The sequence below is a fragment of the Panthera pardus genome, unplaced genomic scaffold, assembly GCF_024362965.1.
Source record: "Panthera pardus isolate Hobbes unplaced genomic scaffold, ASM2436296v1 HiC_scaffold_8, whole genome shotgun sequence".
Taxonomy (NCBI): Eukaryota; Metazoa; Chordata; class Mammalia; order Carnivora; family Felidae; genus Panthera; species Panthera pardus.
The window spans coordinates 124,014,750-124,035,435 of NW_026527013.1; the positions used below are offsets into that span (position 1 = coordinate 124,014,750).

The 20,686-nt window shown below is 42.6% G+C and overlaps 1 long non-coding RNA gene across 1 annotated transcript in view; it reads left to right on the top strand.

Moving 5' to 3' along the window:
• The first annotated feature begins 11,221 nt into the window (after positions 1 to 11,221).
• LOC109263950 (uncharacterized) overlaps positions 11,222 to 20,686 on the top strand; it is a 61,593-nt gene continuing 52,128 nt past the window's right edge. The window contains exon 1 of the long non-coding RNA XR_008420257.1: positions 11,222 to 11,340. This is a non-coding gene — a long non-coding RNA (uncharacterized LOC109263950). The remainder of the gene's footprint in view (positions 11,341 to 20,686) is intronic.

The window sequence follows — 20,686 nt, forward strand, 5'->3', positions numbered from 1 at the left end:
TCTATGCCTGCCCTAGACTGCTTAACCTCTGCACTTCTTGTAACTTGAGAAAAATGACCCCAATTTGCTTATGTCACTGTTTTCAGTTTCTTGTTACATGCACCTGGCCACAATTCTAACCAATACACTCCTTTGTCTTTTTCTAAACTTGTAAAATTTCTGTTACTATACACATCACACTTAATTTTCATTACTTACTTACATAGGCTTCTCCTCAACTCTTCAGTGAACCACTTGAGGGCAAACATTGAGTTATCAATAGTTTTTTACAGTACATTTTTATTAAACTGATGAGTTTATATTAAAAAAAACTTTAGTGAATTTTTTGAGCTGTGACCTCAGAGAATAAGCTCCATCATTCTATTGGTGATCAGTGAATCTGGTCTCATCTTGACTTTCTTTCCCACCAGTGCCAAGACCTGGTTAGAGAAGAAAGACATCAAAGGCAACAGGGGGTTGGGGGTGAGGAGGGGAAAGACCTGTTTGATGTGAAAAAGGAGGGAGAGGCCTTTCTAGGTTGACTACAAAGAAGCACTTCTGTGAAAATGGCTGCTAGCTCACCAGGTCATTATTTTTGCCATTCACCTTGCATGGGTCAGAGGACTTGAAGACAGATTCCTGCAGCCAGAGAGTCTAAGCTCATCACGAACATGACTCCAGCCTGTCACTGGGTGCCCTCCCCCCTCTTTTTAAGGCCTCGGCCTCAAAGGATAAGGAAGGAAGAGTCAAAGTTGATTCCAGGGTGATGAGGTGACTAGGAGGGAGACTTGTCATTAAGAGAAATAGGTGGTCAGGGGTTGGGGGCTGAGTACACAGCTGGCTTGCTTCTGACGTCCAAGTGGAGATGTACAGCAGGCTAGTGGGGGTTTAACTTGGAGAGTTGTTAGGATGCAAGTGGTCCCTGAAAATGTGGGGATCAAAATGGTCCCCTAAGGGAGAGAATAGAACAAGAAGAGAAACAGGTCAGGATTGAAACTTCGGAGAATCGTTTGACTTGGGTGAAAAAAGAGAAACAGAGGGTGTTTAGGGTGGTGAAACTGTCCTGTCTGATTCTGTACCCGTGGATGCATGTCATCAGACGTTCTTCAAAACCAACAGAATGTGTGAGACAGAGTAAACCGTAATGTAAACTATGGATTTTAGTTAATAACATTACATCTATATTAGCTCATCAGTGGTAACAAAGGTATTACACTAATGCAAAATGTTAATAATAAGGGAAACTGGGGGAAGGAGTGGCATGTGGGAATTCTCTGTACTCTCTGTTCAATTTTTCTATAAACCTAAAACTGCTCTAAAACAAAGCCTATTAATTCTTTTTAATCACAAGAAAACATAGAGAAAGAAAAATGGGTAGGAGGAGAACAAAAAGAGGTCAGTGTCTTGGATACTGAAGAAGAAAAGAGAGCGGGGTAGGAAGGAACACTATGAGTTAATGGGGCTGACACTAAATTGGGAATCAGAACAACCTATATCAAGCCATTTCCCATGTGTGACCTTGGGAAATTCACTTATTATATCTATTGTGTCTGGGATTCAGTGTCCTTATCTGTGTAACGAGTATCTAAGATATTATGAGAGTGTTTTCTTAAAACTTGGTAAACATTTTACTGGTGGTTTTGGAGATGCTGGAATGTGACCTTCGATAATATTGAATCACATGGAGAGAAAGTTATCTGCTCTCCATTTCAATTTCAGTCTTGATTTGGTCATGCACAAAGTCTCAATTTAGGGCTAATCTGACTTTAACACCTTTCTAACATATAACTGCTGCTCTCATTTAAAAAAAAAGTGTGGTAAAATATATATAACAGAAAATGTACCATTTTAACTGTTTTTAAGTGTAAAGTTCAGTGGCATTAAATTGATTCACATTGTTGTGCAACTGTCATTACTGTCCATCTCCAGAACTTTTCGTCATTCCGTACTGAAACTCTACCCATAAAAATAACTCCTCATTCCTCCCTCCCTAGAGCCCCTGGTAACCAACCTTCTACTTTCTGTCTTTATGAATTTGGCTACTCTAGGCATCTCATGTAAGTGGAATCATAGAGTATTTGTTCATTTGTGGCTGGCTTATTGTACTACACATAATGTCTTTCAGGTTCAACTATGTTGTTGCATGTATCTGAATTTTATTCTTAATTAAGGCTAAATAATGTTCCATTCTTATGTTGATGGACATTCGGATTGTTACCACCTTTTGACTATTGTGAATAATGTTGCTACAAATAGCTCTCCAAGACCCTAGTTTCCATTCTTTTGTGTAGAGGAATTGCTGGATCACATGGTGATTCTAAGCTTAATTTTTTGGGGGGAACCACCACACTGTTTTCCACAACGGCTATACCACTTTGTATTCCTAACAGTAATGCACAACAGTTTTAATTTTCCCACATCCACAAAAACCCTTGTTGCTTTTTTTCCTTTCCTTTCCTTTCCTTTCCTTTCCTTTCCTTTCCTTTCCTTTCCTTTCCTTTCCTTTCCTTTCCTTTCCTTTCCTCTTTCTTTCTTTCTTTCTTTCTTTCTTTCTTTCTTTCTTTCTTTCTTTCGTTTTCTTTCTTTCTTTCTTAATAACCATCCTAATATATGTGATAATCTCATTTTTAAACAAGATGTGAATGGTCTTTGGGCTCAAAGCCTTGGCAAGTGATAGCTTCCAGCTAGAATTATAGAAGTAATGTTAACAACATGGCCATCTGAAGGGGGCCTTTACCCCAGTTCTTTGCTTCCTCTAGGGCCATGAAGAAACCTGTGGGCAGCTGGATGTGAGTGAGGCGCTGAAATCTGCTGAGATCCTTATGGGAAAACAGGTGTGGTGCTTCTTCCCCCTGGCTGGACACTGTTTGGGGAGCAGTGTCTGGTTCTAGGTCCTGGGAAAGGCCTGGTATTTGGAGAGGGAAAGGGGTAGATATTGACCCCTTGTGAACCCAGAAAGGCCATGAGGAAACTCAGTAGAGCTGGGTCTTTCTACTCCTTGGCTCCCTGGGTGGGAGCAGTGGGAAAACAGGACAGCTGACATTCCTCAGGGGCTCAGAAGTCTACCTTTGACTAAAGGCCTACAGGCCAGAGTCGCTTTGACTTTAAACTTTAATAACATTATTTTCCATTCACTGAACTTCTTTTAATGGTTTCTCTTATTTATGACAAATGATAGTGATTCTCCACTTACATACATTTTTGTTTCAAACCAATCAAGTTAAGATAGGAGTCATTTTAAGAAAAACACTAAGGAAATAGTACTGCAGGGGCAAATATATGTGACAAAAATTGGGAGGGTGTGCAGTAATCTAGACTGAAGTTTGGGAATCTCTGAGATATTACATACTTCTTCCCCCCCACCCTCCGCCCCCCACAGGGTCATGATGTCCAAATGACAAAATGTGTGTGAAAGTACTTTATTAGGTGTAAAGTACCTTTGGGTGTAATATATCATAATTTTCATGACAAATGCTACGGATTTGATTCAGGAGGGTGGTGTGGGCAGACGTCTGGTGGTGGAGGATTTTTAAAGAGTAAGTAGGAGGGAGAGAATGAGGGGAACAGGTGCAGGCAGGAGGTTTAAGAGATTTGATTGTAAAGGGAAGAAAAACCTGACACTTGTTCCTGTTCTCATGGTTGGAGGAGGAGAACAGGAACCTCACTGGGCAGTACCTGTGGGTCTAAGTTCATGTGATGGAGCAGTATCCTGGAGGAGGCTATACAGGTGGGATTGGGGTGAGAGCAGGAAGGATACGACCCTGCCTTGGAGGCAAGGTCCCACTGGCTTGGTGGAGGTCTGGGAAAGAGCACCAACGGGTAGCTCTGGTGTTCTCAGGGCAGCAGGGGGTGAGCACGTGGGGTAGGTCTGCAGTTCATTCTTGGTTCTTGGTGGGAGGGGTGACTTCTGGGAGCAGAAACCCCAAAACAACATTCTTTTTTTTTCATTTCTAAGCAGCTTTTGGGGTTTTTGTTTGTTTGCTTTGTTTTTGTTTTTGTTTTTACAGCATTCTTCAGACTGTGAGTGGGGAAGCATCTCTTGGGCAGAATTCTCAGAATACAGATTCCCGGGCACTTCCCTCTAACTCTGCTTTGCAATGTCTAGTGAGGGGCCTTGGCATTGTGCTTTAAAAAGTACCCCGGAAATTACTTTTGATTTTCAGAGATGTGTGCTAAATAAAAATTTATTTTTTCTATGGTAAAAAAAATAAATAAATAAAATAAAAAAAAATAAAAAGTACCCCGGAGATGATGATGATGCAAACAACTAAACATATTTAGGAGATATGGTAAGGAAACCAAAGGTGAACAAAAGAGACTACTGGCTACTGGGTTAGAGTTAGAGATCATAAATGCATTATTGCATGTATTTCATCCCATCTCACCGATTCGAATTATTGTTGAGTGCTGAATTACTTGCATCTGTTGAGCTCCAGGATGGCGGTCCTTTGGAAAACACAGAGGAAGGGGCAGTGGTGCTCACTAATGACCCTTACATCTATGCACTAATGGAGTGACAAATGCCAGATGATGCCATAGAAGACATCCAGCACCCAGGATCCCGGACTGCCCCTTCCTCTGTGTTTCCTGTGGCCAGGCCTTATTCTGGGGATGAAAATGGCTCCTTCTGGTTTGGAGCTGACAGAGACCTTTCCTGGTGTTGGTGTAGCAATCTTCCAGATGAGATGTAAAACCTAAAATGCATATTTAGTGTGTCTTAGAAATATCTCACAAGCAGTCCTGTCTGCTGAGCTCTGTGCTCAGTGAGCCCCCGGGGATGGAGTCTAGGGGTTTTAGGCAGAGGCAGGTGTTACAATTGGAGTTGGTGTTGAGGCTTGAAGACTAAAGCATTACACCATTCAGTTGGATGCGATTCAGAGCAAGTTCAGACAGTCTCCCCTTCAGAAATTTATGCAAATCTCAACTCTATTTGCCAGGAAGCTTGTAGGCAGTTGGCTGCTAATGTGCTCGTATGGATTTTGCCCCTCTGGACTTTTGCCCCATGTATCTTGCCCCTCTGGACTATCATTAAGCACACACTTCAGTTGTTTGTCTCACTCGTTTGGTTTCCTCCACTGTATTGTCTTTCCTCACTCTTTCCCTTCAGCCACACATGGCATGCCCCTCACCATCCTTCTCTTTAGTTGTACCAGGTCAACTATTCAACTGCAGTTGACTGTTGACCAATCAGAGGCTGTCATTTCTATTGCCTTCCCAGAAAGAGGCCATGACTGTTTCAAGTAGCAAGAGCTCAGAAGTGGGAGGGGCCCGAAGCTTATGCAGGGAGAGTGGCACTGGCCCTGCCCAAACTGGTGGGTCTGGTGCATATGATGAGGCAGATGATGGAACAGTCAACCCTGGAATGGCTCCTCTTCTGGGGAGTAAGGAGTCACTAGAAGGTCAGTTTTAGAAGGAACTCTACACTATAGCAGGGTTCCAATGGAATAAAATTTCTGCATCCAAAGGGACTTAGAGGTAGAAACCTCACATCTGAAAGGAGCCAGTTCTTGTTCTGTTCTCAGATTTGATCTTCAGTGCTTCACCCGAGACAGATCTGTTCCACGGAGCCCCCTTGTGGAGAGTCACTATATACGGCTTAATGTTAAAGGCTCTGAGAAGTCCTGCAGCGAGGAAGCCTGTTTCTATTCATTCTGCCTTCCCTAATTTTGTTAAACCAAAGAACCCCCTTTGTCCACTCTTTTACCATGTACTTCCTAGAATGGTCATGCTCTACAAACTATTCTTTGGGAAACATTGTTCTAAGAGTTTGATAATCCTGAAATCTTTCCTGCTTTAAAAAAAAAAAATCTTGTTCCTCTGTGATTAATAATAACAAGCTATAAAATGTTAGAAAGGCCTATTTTTTCTTTCTTTAGAAACAGCAAGAAAAATTGATATATTAATTAGTGTCTGCTAACTGCTATGGCAAATAATTTCCTACATCTCAGTGATCTTAAACTATAAAGGTTGATTTCCCCACCATGCCACCATCTAGTGCGGTTAGTAGGGAGCTCTGTTCCACACAGTCATTGAGGGGTCTCTACTCCTCTCACTCTGTGGCTATGCCATCTTTAGAATGGGACTTTGAAGCTTCTGTGGTATGATCCAGCTGTAGATGAGGAAAGAGAGAAAGAAAGGAGAAAACACACGCTCTTGGCTCCCTGGGCCTAGAAGTGACCTGGCCAATTCTCTCACATTTCGTGGGTGAAATGCAGTCCTGCACTGGACCTGGGTGCCTGTGTGCTAGAAAATAGAAAAGGTGGCTTTGCCGTGTGCCTAGAAAAGTGAAGCAGGTATGGTGAACATCTAATTCGCCTCTGCCACTGTGAGAGAGGAAAATAGTGAGGTCAGTTGTCTGAATCCTACTCTGATGCCAGGCTTGGTGGGAGAGCAGAGGGAGGAGACCAAGGAGATGGAAAGGTGGATACTACCGAGAAAGTCTTGAGGGAGGCGGGCAGAGTTTGTGGAGCGTGCAGCAAAGAGAAAGGGATACCCAGGAGTTAGTTGAGGAGATAAAGAGCCAAAGAATTCACGATCTCTGTGAACAGAAAATGCCAGCTTTAGGCTCTGAGAAGAGCTTGAATACTGTTAAAGGAACATGAGGGAAAAAAGGAAGAAAGGATATGCAGGCACAAATTCCAGGAAGGATGGAAGGGTAGCAGCTCTCCATAGGTTGTTTCCATACTGGCGAACTGTTCTTATTGTATTTGTAGTATAGCTAAAGAATAAATATTTCTTTGGGGGAAACATTTCTTTTTAAGTAGGCACAAAAATGGAATGATTTTTATTTTCTTCTATTAGTTTTACTCTTGTGAGGTGTTTTTTTTTTTTTTCCCCACCAGCCCGGTACCTCTCAACCTGTGTGCCAACAATGGGTCTTTTCTACCTTGGGAAATGGGACAGGGTAGGTATAGGACCCCCTCAGCAATGTCCTCTGCCTCTGAGCATCTTCTCCATTTACCTCAGTAATCATACCAACATCATCATTTTCAATGTTCACCATGAGGTGAAAAATTCTTGGAAGTACCACATTGGCTCAGTATCAGTGACTGCTAAGGCATTGGGTGGCACCAACCATAATGAGCCACAATCAACTCATAGATTACCATATTTTATTTATTTACACCCAGCATTGCATAAATGCCTGCCAAACAAGATGCAATCCAATTTAAAATATGAAGAAAATATGACAAAGGGAAATAAGGGTTGGAAAGATAAGAAGGAGCCAAGAGTGAGGTCGGTACACAAATAGGCATGTGGGATAAACTGGCTGGAGGCTGGGAGGAAACACTCTGAGCTTTCTAGCTGTTGATTAAGAAAAAAAAGACAACACAGTCAATTGCACATTGCATGTTATCAATAAGATAAAAATAAATTGGATATTCATAAGAAGCACAGCTATTCCTAGTACTAAAGTCCTAAGAAAAGGCATTATTTTTCGTAATGACCCAAACCCTTCACAACATTCTTGCAGTGAATCCAAACACATGTGTTGTGGGACTTTCCTTCACAGTGTTGGCCAATGTACGTTCAGGGCAATACTCCAAAGTTCAGGCTGGGAAAAGCAGTTTGGGAAGGGATGAAGGTAGAGCCAGGAACGTGTCTGTGTGAGATGTTCGACATCACTGGGAACCTACAAAAGGCAAATGCAGCACCGCTTCCCAGCGATCACATTGACAAAGGCCATAAAGAATAATCCCAAAGAATGGGAATGCCTCATGCCCAGAAGGGTGTGTAGAAACCGGCACTTTTTATGTTACTGAATTGCTACAACCTTCCTGCATGGCCGTTAGGCAATACATACACACACACACACAAACACATTACGATGTGCAGTCTTGAGGAAGACTCTTTCTAGGAAATTCACTGAAGGAAACAATCATGGGTGTGTCCAAAGATGTGGCTATGAGGATGTTGGTTGCTGTACTATGTCTGATATCTAAAAATGGCAAGATAGGAATCACACAAACTATAGTTCACCCATGAAATGGGATAGGCATTAAAAAGCATACTGAAGAGGGGTGCCTGGGTGGCTCAGTCAGTTAAACGACCGACTTCAGCTCAGGTCATGATCTTGCAGTTTGTGGGTTCGAGCCCCGCGTCGGGCTCTGTGCTGACAACTTGGAGCCTGGAGCCTGCTTTGGATTCTGTGTCTCCATCTCTCTCTGCCACTCCGCTGCTCACACACACTTTCTGGCTCTCTGTCTCTCTCTCTAAAATGTAAATAAGCATTAAAAAATTAAAAAAAAAAAGCATACTGAAGAAAAAAATAAAAAATAAGTCATGTTGGATGAGTTTTCCTGATGTGGATATGTATTTGTAATTAAGTAAATGAGATAAGTGTATTACCTTATAGTATGTATAATATAATCTTATTTTCTTAAAAGAGAAGAAGATGCACACACGTGTACACACACACACACACACACACACACACACACACACACACACACCCTGCTCCTACACGTGGAAAAATTCCCATAAAGTCTGTTGGATACAATGTCATAAAGAAAAAGTATTGTAGTAACTTATGGGTATGTGTGGAAGGTGTCACAGAACCATCCCCTGGGAGGTGTTAACCTATTATTCTCATAGGCAAGTTTCCTTTCTCTTTCTCACTCTCTTAATCCATGCTTTAAAGGGCCTGACAAATCACTGGTGGAGCTGGGGAGGGAGCTGGGTTGCAGGAATGGGGAGAAGAGCTCAGGTTCTATTTTCAGGGTGGCTGAGAAGGGACTGCAGTTACCTGAGAAGGACATTAGCCTCCTTTGTCGATGGGCAGCTTCTTATGGTGTTTCCTTCCCAATTAGCATTTGTCTTCTCAGACATTAAAAACCCAAATGCAAACAGGGTAAATTGGAAGATGAGGAAGAAGGCAAAGAGGAGCAGGAAGAGGAAATTGAGAAAAAGAAGAGATTCTTTAAAAATTTTTTTTTAATGTTTATTTATTTTTGAGACAGAGAGAGACAGAGCATGAATGGGGGAGGGGCAGAGAGAGAGGGAGACACAGAATCGGAAGCAGGCTCCAGGCTCTGAGCCATCAGCCCAGAGCCTGACGTGGGGCTCGAACTCACGAACCTGAGATCGTGACCTGAGCTGAAGTTGGACGCTCAACCGACTGAGCCACCCAGGTGCCCCCCCCCCTTTTTTTTTTTAAATTTTTTTAATGTTTATTTATTTTTGAGACAGAGAGAGACAGAGCATGAATGGGGGAGGGGCAGAGAGAGAGGGAGACACAGAATCCGAAGCAGTAGAAAAAGAAGAGATTCTTTAAAAAAAAAAAAGGAAGCTAGAAAGTCACAAGAATATAACTACCACATTGCCATCAAGGCAAGGAAAAAAAATGTAAAGGAAAAGGAATGGGGGATTAGTTAGAAATCCACTTAAAATCTTTGTAAGAAAAGATACATGAAATAAAATGGATAACATTTAAAATAAAAGATAAAAGGCTCAGCTAACAAGATAAAAGGATACAAACATGAAAGCAGAAGAGGTAAAATGTTAAGATAAAAGGCTCAGGGGTGAAAAGCTGAAAATACAAAAGCAGGTGGGGTTGGTGATTACATTCAGGAATTCAGGATTGAAACCACTAGGCTGAAAATACGAAAACTAAGATTTCAGAAGTCCTTTATAGTTGAGTGCTTCAGGGGAATGATAGGTTTCTTGGTGGCTCCCACAAATTTTCTGGTGGCTTCTGTAAGAGCTGTCTCCTGGAACCTCCCACTGTCCAGCAGCAATTGTGGCAGGGGTTGGTTTCCTGCTTGTGGGTTTCTTTCTTACCTGTGCTTCTAAAGATTCTGCAACCAATTCCAATGTGGGGGGGGGGAGGAGGAGGGGTTCCCCACACACCCAAGCACAGAGCTTCCGGACCCCAGCTGGGTGTCCTACTATTCAACTCAGTTCTGACCTTACCTACTCGGACACAGCATCAGATCCCACAGATTAAGCGGCTCAGCCCTGCCATACCCCGCTCTGTGCACACTCAACACTTCAATTTTTTAAATGTTTATTTATTTTTTGAGACAGAAATAGAACATGAGTTGGGGTAGGGGCAGAGCGAGAGGGAGACACAGAATCCGAAGCAGGCTCCAGGCTCTGAGCCCTCAGCACAAAGCTGACTCAACGCTCGAACCCACCAACCGAGAGATCATGACCTGAGCCGAAGTCGGAGCTTAACCGACTGAACCACCCAGATACCCCTCACCCTCAACACTTCAGGTGCCAATCTCAAATCCAGGTTGTTACCTGTGCTCCAGACCAACCAGCTGTAGATCGGAGTTTCTAACAATCCCCTCCTTCGGTTCAATTAATTTGCTACAGTGGTTCACAGACCTCAGAGAAACATTTTACTCACTAGATTACTGGTTTATTATAAAAAGAGAACTCCGGAGGAGTCAGATGGAAGAGTTACATTGGGCAAAGTGTGGGGAAAGGGCACAGAGCTTCCGTGTCCTCTCCTGATGCCCCACTATCCCCATATCTCTATATTCACCATAGAGAACCTCTCTGCACCGGCTCCTTGTGGGTTTTTATGAGGGCTTCATTACATATGCATGATTGATTAAGTCACTGGCCATTGGCTGTGGATTCAACCTGCAGCCCATCCTCTCTACCTGGAGGTAAGTGGGGTGGGACCGAAAGTTCCAACCCTCTAATCTCCTGCTTGGCTCTTCTGCCAACTAGCCCCATCTTAAGGTGAGGCCCCCAAATCCCCTCATTTACATAACATTAGCCACCTTTATCGCTCTCAGCACTTAGGAAATTCCAATAGTTTTAGGAGCTCTGAGTCAGAAATGGGGATGAATATCAGATATATAGTTCTTATTATAAGTCACAGCACCACAACCTCCATCGTTGTCATTTGGTTTGAATTGAAGAACCCAAAGTGCCCTTGCAGGCTCTTCATGGCTCACAGCTTTCAGAGCACACGCAGGCTCCTCACGTTTTCCTGCCAGACCCAGCAGGGTCTGCACGGGGCCTACGTCTTCTGGCCTGAAAGTTGAACCACACAGAGCAGCCTGATGGGCGTGCACCAGGCCCTCACGCCTATTTGCTGCTATACGTTCCAATCCCTTCACCTGGAATGCCATCCCTCCCTTCTGTAGCCTGGCTATGTTTTACCTGTCTTATAAAACAGCTCGACTCATTTCTCCTGAGAAGCCTTTTCTGAATCTCCCCACCGTGTGTCTTCTCACCCCCAGTTTGGTTTGGTTTTCAATTACACTGCAGAATAATTGTTGATTTCCTTGTCTGCTTTCCCAGGAGATCAAAGGTCGGAGACACTGACTGCTAATGGAAGAACTGTTACTTGAAAAGCACTATCCGTCCATTTTCTCATCAGATCCTCAACAACTCTACAAGGTAGGCCCTGATAGCCACATTTTACAGATTAAGAAACCAAAACTTAGTTATTTATTTCTTTGGCATAGCTTCATTGACCTACTTTGTGCCGGTTTAAAGGGGTTAAATAACTCACCCAAGGTCACTCATTTACAAAGTTGCAAAGCCTTTTATTGAACTCAGGCTCATCAACTTCCAAGCCTGTGTTCTCACTACTGTGCTTTCTTCTTCTCAGCATAGATGAGGTGCTCAACGAATGTTTGTCAAAAAAACGAATGAACGAATGATTGTAAGCTCCTCAGGCAACATGCAAATGAGAGTAAAGGCTTTGGGGGTCCATCCCCACCTTGTCTGATTCACCTCCTCTAACAATTGGCTATGATACCACTCTTTGGAGGCACTTTGTCCGCATGTTTTGATACATAATGCTTTAAAATGAAGTGCTGCTGGGCATGTGTGTTAGAACGATATCAAAGGTAAACACATAGGTTGCAATGAAGCTTTCCTGGGAATCTTCCTTTGAGAAGGCAAACAAGACATAGGCTCTAGACTTCTCAAGTCTTTGAGATTTCTAGGGTTCATTTTTATGGTGTGGGAGTGGAATGTATGGTTTAAGCAAACACAATTAAATCTAAATTACCCGTGGCCAAGCGGCTACTTGCTGTCTTTCAGTGTGGGGAAAAGGAGGGCTTTTTAGGGCTAGAACATATCTGTTAAAAAGCTATGAAATCGCTTTGTTCCTTTTCCTTTTCGTAAATGTGCATCTGAAACCCGCCAAATTCTTGAGGAGGCTGCCATTTTATTTGTTTATTTTTTGATTTGTTAGTGTCATAGAGCATGAAATCATATTTAAAAGGCATCTTTCTTGAGAAAGATGCCCAGGATTTGTATTCTCAGAGTCCAAATCCAGAAACCAAATATAGCTTTTGCCTCTTTGGGGCATCTCTGTGCTCTTTAAAATATGCTGGTGGTTTTTTTTTTTTCTGCTAAAGATTCTTCAGACACAGAGTGCAGGCAATTTGTTGTGACTCATCGTGAGTTGATTTATGTGGCGATTGTTTTAAACATAGTGTATCCCTTGGTACACAGTGTATGTGCCAGTGTGTTGTCTCCATATGGTTGGTGTGAGCCATTTGAATAAAGTACCAGATGGAAATCATCGTTCAGGCTATTCCTTTCCCATCACCTAAATGCAAACAGTAAAATGGCAAGTCATTTTCCATAGCTTCCAAAATACTACTACTACTACTACTACTACTAATAATAGTCTTAAAAATTCTGACAGATATCTTCAGATGGTATGGTATATAATGACTGTAACTGGTATAATGGGACTCTTACAGATGGCAGCCGAGTCAGATCAAACTCTTCATTAGTCCTTCTGAAAACTGTCATATACTTTCTCTTCTTTATGGTTCAAAACACAAAAGGCCCTTTGTGCCTTTAGAAACTTAGCTGCAATTTCAACTAAAAAGAGAAGCACATTAGCTGCTATTATGCATGAGCCATATCATCAGCATAAAAATGAATTTGTAATATTTTGCCACATGTGATGTATTATTGCTGGGCTATGTAAACAATACCGGGTCTGAAATCGAGCCTTGGGGACTCCCTTTACAACTGACAAATTGAGAAACAAGGCCATCAACTCTCACACATTGCATCCGGTGAGTAAATAACTCAGCCAAGATCCATTTCCAGCCCAGTCTGAGATAATCTCTGTCCTGTAATAATAAATCATAGTCAAGGGCGTCGGACGCCCCAGGCAGATCTATAAACCTGTAAACACTGCTATGCTACACAACTGATCTCTTGCAAAAACTCAAGCCAAACCATTCATGGGTTCAATCTTAGCATTGGTCATAATTACATTCACAGCTCCTGTCTGCCCCTTCAGACACAGCAGGGTTGCTCTTTAGAAATAGATCAAGGTAGTAGCCTTCTCTCTGTTGATTCTTTGGTTTTCCCCTCTACGCTTGTGAGTTCAGTGAGAGCTGGTATCTGCTTGGAGAATCAGGTCATGCAGACCCTGGACAAGCTCTATTTATTCCAGAGGAAGGAAGCAGAGGAAGATTGTATGGTGAAGTTGGATTGCTGAGGCAAATGATTCTCTGTCACAGGACCTGGAACAAAGGTTTGGGCCAGAAATGGCCTAGGGAATGGTGGGTCTGCTCACTTCTGTCCCCTAATTGCTTTTCTTCCCTTTGCTTTCATGGCATATGTATGTGATTTCATAGGTTTAACCATCTGTTTAGTGCCTACATTGGGCACAACAGGACTGTTAATACTGGGTCGTATAGGGTCAAAGCTGATCCATAAAACTTAATGTTTGGCATTTCTCAGTCTGTGTTTAGTTTCTTAACATACCCTTAAATTCACAAGAGTTTATGTATTGTTCCTTTCATACCTTTACTTATCAGCTGAATCTAATACACTCATGAGCTGAAGAGCCAAAGAGAATTTGGAGTTCTAGGGGAGGTGCCCAACTGCTTTTGTCATTAATACAGGAATTAGCATTTGTTAGACACATACAAAATTCCAGGCACTGTGCTGCTGGGCTTAAAATGTTCTCTCACTTAATCCTTACAGTATTCCTGTTGGTGGATGACACAATCCTTGTTTAAGAGAGAAAAAAGCCAGGACCCAGAGAGGCAAAGTAACTTGCCCAAGCACACACAGCTTGCTGAGTGACCGAGTGGGGATTTGACACCAGTTTAATGTGATGGTGGGCCCATGATCCTCGGCCGTACTGCTTCCCAAGAGCGCTATCTTAAGTTTACGTGACCTCTTCATCTTCAGGCTGGGTAGGCAAGTAGAATTTCTGCTAACTTCAGTCAGTTAGTAGTAAGTGTCTGGAATGCTGCTTTGAGAGAGATCCTCGTTGGGATCTGTGGTCGATTAACAGTGTCTGCTGTGTGTGCTTGGGGGAGAACGAGCATCCCCTGGCCTTCTCCTCAGGTTGCCAGGACCTGGCACAGCCCACCTCCTGGCAGAATTGTGCCTGTGTGAAATTTGTATTGGGTGGTAATGTGTATCAACAAGTAGCCTGATGCTTAGAAGTTGGTAGCAATGTATGGTTCACAACCGGTTGGGAAGAAACTTCGGCAAAAAGAACACTTTGCCCTCACCACTCTGGACAAACTATCAAGTTGTAGTCGATCAGCACTTCAGGGGCTCATTCTGGGAGGAAGAACACACCTGAAGGTACCCTGGAAATACCTAGGGTATCACACCCCAGAAGCATTCTATTTAGAGAACCACTACTTTCCTTTTTAAAAAAGGTTTATGTATTTTGAGGGGGGGGGAGGGAGAGAGAGAGAGAAAGAATGAATGCCAAGTAGGCTCTGTGCTCTCAGCATCCCAACATGGGGCTCAAACACATGAGCTGTGGGATCATGACCTGAGCTGACATCAAGAGTCAGACACTTAACTGTCTGAGCCACCCCGGAACCCCTACTGTATTTTCTTTTTATACTCATGCTAGCTTTCTACCCCACTTCTTCAACCCTCTTCAGAACCAACTCACCACCCAATGGTCCAGTGAACAGACATCTGTACCAGGTACCCTTTTAAAATAATTTTTTTCCCTTATAGATAATGATTCGGTCTAGCAAACAAAATTAAATTAGTAATAAAATTTATTTTTGGATTTTTTATTAATCAAAGACTGTTTATCAGAGCTTCTGCTCAGAATACAACTACTACCAGTTGAGTAGAACTTTAGATAGTTTGCCTACACAGTCTTACCAAGGATCAACATGCAGCTTCCACCGGACTTTTTGAAGTGTTGGAAATTGTTCATTGGTACTCATTACTGCCTCTGAAGACTTCTGAGAGGGGACATCTTTAAACTCAGTTTGAGAACCAAATCATTAATTCCTGGGTGCCTCCCTGCAAGTAGTTAATACCTGCTTCTCTTTCTTGGCCAAGTTTGGTTGTAAATTCTAGCTCCTTGCGTAGGATTAAACTCTGTATTTCAGATGCGTATGTGCATATGAATAATATCTTTAATTCTTTTTTTTTTAATGTTCATTTATTTTTGAGAGTGGGGGAGGGGCAAAGAGAGAGTGAGACACAGAATCCGAAGCAGACTCCAGGCTCCGATCTGTCAGCACAGAGCCTGACACGGGGCTCAAATCCACAAGCTGTGAGATCATGACCTGAGCCAAAGTTGGACGCTCAACAGACTGAGCTGCCCAGGCGCCCCTAACATCTTTAATTCTAAGCTCTTAGGACTCACCGGGAAAATTAGGACACATTTAGTTTACATTAAATCACCAAAGGACTTGACTGATGAGTTGCTAACAGTGAAAGAGACTAGAACCCAGGATATTAGGGATCATTCACAATTTTAACAATTAGACCACACTTCCTCCAAGATATAATTTTTAAGACCTTTAAACAAAAATAAACAGGCTTTCTGGCTGCAAGATTTCATCATTTATTTCATTCTCAGTTAGCCTGGAACCCAGCCGTCCAGATGTGTCTGGGAGAGGAAAAGATGGTAAGACCAAATGTTGCTCAAAACCTCGGAGACAAGTTTAGTTCCAGCATGAGCTGTAGTTTTGCTAGATTGGGAATCAATACAGGCCACGTTCCTCACTTCCTCTACATTACTTCTCACTGCTTCGTGAGTGCTGTGACTCAAGAGCCAATGGTGCCAATGAGTTAGACATGGACATTTGTGAATCCAGTTACAAAGCTTGCTTATTATTTGGTTTCTTTCACTGACAGGGGGACTAAGCTTAAAAGAGGTGAAAGTTTTATGGCAAAAGTGATTCCCAGCCAGTCTTTGCTAAGATTAGAAGCTAATCCTAATTAGAGTCACTTCATCATATCCACCAACTCCATCCTTGACGAAGCATCTTCCTTAATGAATTGTCCCAAATGGTTTCAGGTGGACTCATACTGGAGCACCTGGGAGACGTGATTTTGTTTTATTTTCTCTGAAAATAAAGGAGCTACAAGGGACTAAAGTGTGAACTTTATCAAGAAAATTAGAGAAGACCTCCAAAACTTATAATTTGCCATTTGATCACGGCCATGGGATTACCAATCTAATAAGAATCTTTCTTATTAGGGATTCTTGCAGGAAACCACTGAGAAGAGTCCAGGGCAAGAAATTTTAGAGCCTGGTTCATTGTATTCTCAGTGTCTAGATTTTAGAGAATTCAGGAGGACAGCAAAGTACAACTATGTCTGAAAAACCACCCAAGAAGTGCAGAGATTGTTGATGGCTCAGTCCATGCAGGCCCAGAATAAATAATGGGCAGATTTCAGAGCCATTACATTTATGATCAACTGGGATTCTGAAAATGAAGAGTGTGTGAATCAGTGACATCTGGTAACCTTCAAAAAGGAAAGGAGGACCTCAGCTTCCCAGAATGGTGCCAAATATGGCCAAGATGTAGATAGGTGTCTGCCAGCTGCCATTCAGGCATTATCATGGAGGCATTATCCAGGCTGAGAGCCCCATCCTGGTGCAGAAATTAGGAACTCCAAACTAGAGCTTTGTGACTTTCTTTCCCAGGCCTGGAGATAAAGATGTTTGGAGGAAACCATAAATCCGTGACCCTGGCTTCAGCCCAGCACCTCTCACCTCCCTAAATCAGGTCTCAGAGCAACTCGAACATAGTGCAGAGGAAGATAATTCTTCTGATTGTGGAAAATATTAGCCAAGGAAATAGATGACAATGATTGGCTGTAAAATCTCTCTAAGAATTAGGAAAATAATTATTTAGACCAGTTCTCTGTCTGCCTAATAATATATAAGCATAATTATCCCTATAAACCTCAGTTTCTTCATCTATAAAATGGGGACTATAATAATATCTACCTCAAGTGGTGACTGTGTAGATAAAATGAATAGTGTGTGTAATGCCACATTACTGTAAGTGATCCCCTGGTGACCTTATGGGAAGAGGTCTTTTCTTCCTGTCTTTGAAGTGAGACATTCTAGCTAGTCATTATTGAGTTCAAGAAGACTCTCTTGTTCTGTCACTCTGCACGTGCACACACACACACACACACACACACACACACACGCATGCACGTACACCTAGGGGTGTTAAAGAAAGTGTTTCTTTAAAGCTGTATTGTGCTTAATCTTTTAGGGCTTGGCAGAAAGCTATAGCCTCCCTGCTTGGACAGTTCTGAGGTTCAGAATGATCTTGAAAAGACTGAATGGTAGAGAATGAAATACTGAACCAGTTCTCCTTGTACTGCAATGTATCATTTCTTGTGCTCATTGTTAAAAGACAGTGTTCTCAGTTTTATCATGCATGCTTGCCCTGAGCCTAATCAAATGTGATGACATTACAAGGATCATAGTTCTTAACGTTATGGTAACTTTTAAGCACTGTGCTAAGTGTTGCACACACATGAGCTCATATACGTTTTTGTAAAGACTCTAAGGTGGCTACTATTTGTCTCCTCATTTGAATAAGGAAATTGAGCTTCAGAGAGCTAAGTCATTTGGCCAAGCTCGCAGAACCAAGATGCATAGACCTAGGATTTGAACTCAGGTCTGTGAGAATCAGACCCCAAAGCTCTTAACCACTCCCTTTTCTTCACTGCTTCTCATGTGGCCATGCTGATATGATTGGAGCAGCAGCTCTCTGATACTGACTTGTCTCCAAGCTTCAGAAGGGGGACTTGAGGAAATGGGCTGTCATATGACCTGTCAAAAGAGTTGCCTGTTCCTGTCCTTTTCCTGAAGAGAGGTGTTTTGTTGTACCAAGCTCAGCAGGGTGAAGACCCTTCTCTTTGACCTTGGCTTGCCTTCTTTCTATTTCATGACTCTAGCTGTCCCTTACTTTGTAATTTAAGAGATACCATCTAAAGTTCCTAACATCTATCCCTCTGTCTCTTAGTAGTCAAATCAAAGGAGCCGAGATCAGATTTTCACTGTGAATTGAAAATTTGTTGAACATCTTATGTATAATAATTCTGCAATCTTGCTTACTCCATCCCTGTGATGTAGGCATTCTAATCACCATTCTTCAAGTGAGGAATCCAAGCTCAGACAGGTTACTAGATACATCTGAGGTCGGATATCCAGTTGGTAGACAAACTAGCATATAGATCTTAATTCTAATTGAATACAATGCTCTTGCTTTTTGCTTATGCTGCATCTGAACACTCTAAGGCAGTGGTCCTCAACTAGTGGCAATTTGGCCCTGCAAGGGACATTTGGCAATGTCTGGAGACATTTTTGGTTGTCACAACTGGAGGCAGCTATAGTTAACTACTGGGTAGAAACCAGAGATGCTGCTAAGCATCCTACAATGCACAGGACAGCTTTCATGATGAAGAATTATCAGACTCAAATGTTAATAGTGTCAAGATTGAGAGACCCTGACCTGAGGCTATACAGGAGAAATTGTGTGATGTAGCTGGAGAAAGAACAAGTTTATAAACACTAGACCATCCATGGAGAGCTCATCTCAACTTTTCAGGGGAGGTCTAATTACCTCTATTCACACACAGGGAAACTGAGGTTCAGAAAAGTTAAGCAACTTGCCTGAGATTACACAGTTAGCAGTTATTGGAGTTGGAATTCAAATGAAGGCCTTCTGATCAAATCCAGGGTTTTTCTCCTTTATCATAATTATACTTCCCTGGATTCTTACTTTTCTCCTTAAACTTAGACTTTTAAGTCTACCTAAACATTATTTGGCTGGGTCAGTGGTTCTCGGACTATAACATGCCACAGATTCACATGGGGGCTTGTGAAAACACAGATTGTGCAGCCCCACCACAGAGTTTCTGATTCAGTAGGGCCCTCATAGGACCTGAGAATTTGTATTTCCAACAAGCTCCTGGGTGATGCTGCTGCTACTGGTCTGGGGCCACGCTCCGAAAGCCACTGTTAGGTCTGAAGTATGTTTTCCTTTCTTCTTCCCTTTGGAGTCTTCTCCTGCCTCCTCCTCACCTCTCGTTCCCCCAACTTTCCAAGGACACGGGAGTGCTGAATGTGTAACCTGCTCCCACAGACAAGCTGAGGCTGACAGGTCAGTGAAATATTAGTGGAGCATGTGAAGCCTACAGCTTTACCCACGCTCACTGCAGAGCTCAGTGAGATTACATGTGTTACTGGTCCAAGTGTTCCTTACAGTCTCCTGGGAGTGAATTAAAATCCTTTGCTGGTGACATAGGCGGGTAAACTGGTTCTGGGTCAAGTCTAATCTGGGTCAGAGAGCACAAGCTGATCTGTCATCTGAAACACTGAAATGTCTTCCTGGTGTCTCCTGGGGAACCATGGCTGCCCTCTTTGTACAGAGGCAAGGGGGTGGAGGTGCAGGTGGAGACCTATCCCCTGTCCATTTGTCTGGCAGCTGCTCTCCTCACAGGGTGGCTGTTGCAGACAGCAGTAGGTGGTCTGCTTAAGAGGCTGGGAAGCCAGGCTTCCCACAGCCCTGGGGACTCCCCCAATTTATTACCCCGGAATGCTTGGAACATCTGAGGTGCCAGAGGTCCAGGAATTTGTGATGAAGGTATAATCAAGACATATGCTGTGCTCAAACTAGCACTAAGTAGGCCAAGGAGTGGAGATAGAAACTAGTATTTATTGAGCCTGGTTGTGTGCCAGGCATCGTGCTTGATGCTTTACAACAATCTCACTTAATCCTCATAACAGTTTTACACATTAGGTGTTCTTACTTGCATGAAGAAACCAGGGCTTTGAGAAGCCAACTGGCTTACTCATGTCCATAAGCCTTGTAAGTGGAATCGGGATTTGAACCCAGGGTAATCTGACTTCAACAGCCATTATCTTTCCATTTAATGAAAGAGAGAGAGAGAAGGGGGGGGAGGGAGAGAGGGAGAGAAGGGAGAGAGGATGCTTGAAAATTTGAGGTTCAGAGGAGGCGAGGATGCCTTATGTCTGATGACCTACTTGGCACTTCTTAGGTCACTTTTGACTTTAGCCAACTTTTGTCGAGTAATTTTGGAAAAGAACTCCTTTTGCTTAGTGCATAGAAATTTAGAATGAGGGGGAAATAGTGCGTTAGTATATACCGTGAGGGGTTTGTTTCCATAGTTAGGTAAGTGACATGTGGAATGAAGATTTGCCTCCGAGCTTTGCAGGAGGCACAGTAAATTCCAATAATTTTAATGGAGTTTTAGAAGAGGGATAATATAAAATATTAGAGGGATAATATAAAATATTAGACTTGGTCAGGGTAGAAATGCAATTTGTTCTCCTCTAAACCAAAGTTTACCGTCTTATCTTAGAAATGGACAGAATTCCACTGTTTTTTTTTTCTTTCTTATGGACAGGAAAAATAAATCAACTTGCTCCCTATAGTTTCCCTGACTTACGAGAATAAATTCAAAATAGACCTTTGTAATTTTATCCTAGCCCAGA